The following is a 6,000-nucleotide window of genomic DNA, read 5'->3' on the forward strand; positions in this document are numbered from 1 at the left end:
CATATTACATCATCAAACATTATACATATTACATCATCAAACAGTGTACATATTATATCATCAAACATTATACATATTACATCATCAAACAAAACATATTGCATCATCAAACAGTGTACATATTACATCATCAAACATTATACATATTACATCATCAAACACTGTACATATTACATCATCAAACATTATACATATTGCATCATCAAACATTATACATAATACATCATCAAACATTATACATATTACATCATCAAACACTGTACATATTACATCATCAAACAAAACATATTGCATCATCAAACAGTGTACATATTACATCATCAATACATTATACATAATACATCATCAAACATTATACATATTGCATCATCAAACATTATACATATTACATCATCAAACATGATACATATTACATCATCAAACATTATACATATTACATCATCAAACATTATACATATTACATCATCAATACATTATACATAATACATCATCAAACATTATACATATTACATCATCAAACAAAACATATTGCATCATCAAACAGTGTACATATTACATCATCAATACATTATACATAATACATCATCAAACATTATACATATTACATCATCAATACATTATACATAATACATCATCAAACATTATACATATTGCATCATCAAACATTATACATATTACATCATCAAACATGATACATATTACATCATCAAACATTATACATATTACATCATCAAACATTATACATAATACATCATCAAACATTATACATATTATATCATCAAACATTATACATATTACATCATCAAACAAAACATATTACATCATCAGACAGTATACATATTACATCATCAATACATGATACATATTACATCATCAATACATTATACATATAACATCATCAAACACTGTACATATTACATCATCAAACAAAACATATTGCATCATCAAACAGTGTACATATTACATCATCAATACATTATACATAATACATCATCAAACATTATACATATTACATCATCAAACAAAACATATTACATCATCAAACAGTGTACATATTACATCATCAAACAAAACATATTGCATCATCAAACAGTGTACATATTACATCATCAATACATTATACATAATACATCATCAAACATTATACATATTACATCATCAAACATTATACATATTACATCATCAAACAGTGTACATATTACATCATCAAACAGTGTACATATTACATCATCAAGACATGATACATATTACATCATCAAACAAAACATATTACATCAGCAAACAGTATACATATTACATCATCAAACAGTATACATATTACATCATCAAACAGTGTACATATTACATCATCAATACATTATACATATTACATCATCAAACAAAACATATTACATCATCAAACATTATACATATTACATCATCAAACAGTATACACATTACATCATCAAACAAAACTTATTACATCATCAAACAGTGTATATATTACATCATCAAACAGTAGACATATTATGTCATCAAACATTATACATATTACATCATCAATACATAATACATATTACATCATCAAACAAAACATATTACATCATCAAAAATTATACATATTACATCATCAAACATTATGCATATTACATCATCAAACAGTATACATATTACATCATCAAACAGTATGCATATTAGATCATCAAACAAAACATATTACATCATCAAACATTATACATCTTACATCATCAAACAGTATACATATTACATCATTAAACAGTATGCATATTACATCATCAAACAGTATACACATTACATCATCAAACAAAACATATTACATCATCAAACAGTGTATATATTACATCATCAAACAGTATACATATTACATCATCAATACATTATACATATTACATCATCAAACAAAACATATTACATCATCAAACATTATACATATTACATCATCAAACAGTCTACATATTACATCATCAAACAGTATGCATATTACATCATCAAACAAAACATTACATCATCAAACATTATACATATTACATCATCAAACATTATACATATTGCATCATCAAACAGTGTACATATTACATCATCAATACATTATACATATTACATCATCAATACATTATACATATTACATCATCAATACATATTGCATCAACAAATAGTATATATCACCAAAAGTAGCGAACTTGAATATATTATTCATTTCTTTTATGTATATATATAGGAGGATCAGTTTCAGGTTTTGTTATACAATCAGAGTCATACATAAAATTTATATTTAGTTTTGTTTTGCTTCACATCCAAGCAGCTTGGATATTATTTTAATGAATTCCCTTGAACTGTTTAGTATCACAGTGATACTGTACACACACCATGGCCTGTACTGACATGATATTTGCAATGTGATATGTCATCTCACACACCACAGCTGTACAAACACGATATATGCAATGTTTTACATTATCTTACTCATCATCACCTGTACAGACTTAATATTTGCAATGTGTTACATCATCTTACACACCATGACCTTATTGATTGGAAGTTGTCATCCAATCTGCTGAGGCACCATATAATAATAATAATAATAATAATAATAATGATGATGATGATGATGATGATGATGATAACCATAATCATAATAATAATAATGATAATAATTTTAATAATAATAATAATAATAAGAATAATAATAATAGTAATATCAAATATGATCTGTAAAAGCAAATATCATACAATTATGCTGTTTCAAAATAAAAGTATAGGTTTTGTTTGTTACTGTTTTTTGTCCCAGTGGTATTTGCATATGTCCTAAAGTGCACAATAAATCTGGCATAAACATGTTTCATAAAACAAGAAAAACAAAAACATTGTAGGTGGTAGACAGCATTTTTGGACCCTGCTGAAAAAGTAGGTGGTACTTTATGATAAAATATGTAAACATGTTTGTGTGACCTGTTGGACTTAGAATGTTCTGGAAGCAAACTTATGACACACATCCTGGTCATCTTATTGTATGCTTGGTTTTGTATACATGGTCCTGAAGTAAAATGCATTGTTCCTATTTCAATATCAGTCTTGTGAAACCACTTTTAGCTTTTTTTACATAGAATTTGAGAGGAATAATTATTTCAATCATTTATTGAAATTGCTGAAGTGATCATTATCTGGATTAAAATACTTTCTGATTATTTTGAATTCATTAAAAGACGTTCTGGATTATTTCAGTTTGATACATGAAGACTGTTACTACATCAACACATTCAAGATTGGAGTTCTTTTATAACTTTTGTATATGGACTTGTAATAGAGCTGTTAGGATTATTTGGGATTTAACTCATGATGATCTAATTTCCTCATTATTTTTCTTGTATAACAGGGATAATTAAATTATTTGTGATTTAACAAAACTTTTTGGTTTTACTTCTTTGTGTTCTTAGTTTAAGACCATATATTAGTAACATATTACTATGGTTTCTTCTGCATAATTGTTGCACAGGATTGAAAGGTATGCCTAGATTTGATTAACTACCTTCTTGTAAATCTTCTTCAGGTTCCCTCATCATATGTGTAGCATAGCATGGTTGTCTTCTTTACTGTCAAGGTTCGAGAAGCAATGTATTATTCATCATCATACATTTAGTACAGTGGTTGTCTCCCTTGTATTCAAGGTCCTTGATCAATGTATTATTCCTCATTATGCATGTAGTATATAGTGGTTGTTTCCCTTGAAGTCAAGGTCTAAAATCAATTATTCCTCATTATACATGTAGTATAGTGTGGTTGTCTATCGTGTAGTCAAAGTGCAAGATCAATGTATTAATCCTCATCATACATGTCATATCGTGTGGTTGTCTCCCCTGCAGTCCAGGTGCAAGATCAGTGTATTATTCTTCATTTTACATGTATAGTGTGGTTGTCTCCCTTGTAGCCAGATTCAAGGTCAATGTATTATTCCTGATCACACAAGTAGTATAGAAAGGTGGTCTCTCTTGTAGACACATACATGTAGTGTCTTGTGATTGTCTCCCTTGTGTTCAAGGTTCATGATTAAGGTATTACTCATTAAACATGAAGCATATTGACTAAGAGAAATAGACACGCTAACTTCAACATAGCACATGTAGTAAAGCCTACCTGACTGTCGTCATTGCTGAGGTTCAGGTCTACCCTCTACCCATTAATGATTTAAATTACTATAGCATTTATTAAGCTAGGTCAGTGGATATCGCACTGATAGGAAAGCCTTTAATGAACAAGATATAATTATTTTTTATTTCAGAACCATTGTATCAGGGGTCAAGGTCATAGGTGTATGATGTATTAATAGTTTAGTTCCTTCATATTAATTGCAAACTGAAATGAAGGAAGAGTAGAAGAAAGTAATACTTCTTAAAATTTAATTAAAGCAAAACTTCTGTTTCATTTTGGAATGTAAACTAAATATCCCCCACTTTTTGTATAAGTCTTAAATAGGATTGGTCTGCATGCCTACCACACTTTTGTCTGTAAAATAACTCCCATAAATAAGGGATTTAATAAAATTTGGTATGCTTTCCAGATATGGGGGTGACACAGGACGATTATAATTGTCAGACCAATGAATTGATTAACAAGGTTGTATCCCTTGTGCGTTACAGCTGTACCGTCCTTAGATGCATGTAGGTCAATATACCTGGTCAATTCAGTTATGTACCAATTGCAAAGTTATAAATATGTGACATAAACTTCATTCATTCATTCAATGGTGCCTTGGATGTCAGAGTGGTATATAGTGCTTGCTTTTACCAATCACTGACAACTCACCTCTATCCTCATGGGTTTGAGTCTGGCTTGGCCAATGTTTGCCTTTACCAATCACTGACAACTCACCTCTGTCCTCATGGGTTTGAGTCTGGCTTGGCCAATGCTTGCCTTTGCCAATCATTGACAACTCACCTCTTTCCTCATAGGTTTGAGTTTGGCTTGGCAAATGCTTGCCTTTACCAATCACTGACAACTCACCTCTATCCTCATGGGTTTGAGTTTGGCTTGGCCAATGCATGCCTTTACGAGTCACTGACAACTAACCTCTATCCTCATGAGTTTGAGTCTGGCTTGGCCAATATTTGCTTTTACCAATCACTGACACCTCACCTCTGTCCTCATGGGTTTGAGTCTGGCTTGGCCAATGCTTTCCTTAACCAATCACTGACAACTCACCTCTATCTTCATGGGTTTGAGTCTGGCTTGGCCAATGCATGCCTTTACCAATCACCGACAACTCACCTGTTTCCTCATGGATTTGAGTCTGGCTTAGCCAATGTTTGCCTTTACCAATCACTGACAACTCACCTGTTTCCTCATGGATTTGAGTTTGCCTTGGCCATTGCTTGCCTTTACCAATCACTGACAACTCACCTGTTTCCTCATGGATTTGAGTTTGCCTTGGCCATTGCTTGCCTTTACCAATCACCGACAACTCACCTCTGTCCTCATGGGTTGGAGACTGGCTTGGCCAATGTGGATAATGTGAGATAGCTTGTCAGTTGATTATTTTCCTGGTTTTTCCTCTACTTACCATGTTATGCTGATGACTCTGTATATTTCAGCCAATTAGGATCAACTTCATTGTGAAGAACAGGTTAGATACCTTGCCCTGTTATGGTTGTTTTACACTTGCTGCTATATCAATCTCTTACTTTTCATGTTCTGGTGGAATATACTAAAGTTATACTCTCCATCTGACCCAAGGTATCTTGGAAACTAATACTACAGGGTGTTAATCTATTTGAAAGAATGAAATAATGGAAACAATGGAATGTAAGAACATTAACATTTTTTAATGGTATCAAAGATTGCACTAGATGACCTAGACACATTGAATGAAATATCCACACATGTTCTCTGAAAGTAAAAGGCACCATCAGGCCAAATCTAATAACTCTATTTCATAACAACACACATTGATACCAAATGACTGCAATATTTTAATGGTTTATGTTTGACATGCAGCTGACAGGTACA

This window comes from Sinohyriopsis cumingii, unplaced genomic scaffold, assembly GCF_028554795.1.
Source record: "Sinohyriopsis cumingii isolate HCF-2022 unplaced genomic scaffold, ASM2855479v2 utg000426l, whole genome shotgun sequence".
In the NCBI taxonomy this organism is placed as follows: Eukaryota; Metazoa; Mollusca; class Bivalvia; order Unionida; family Unionidae; genus Sinohyriopsis; species Sinohyriopsis cumingii.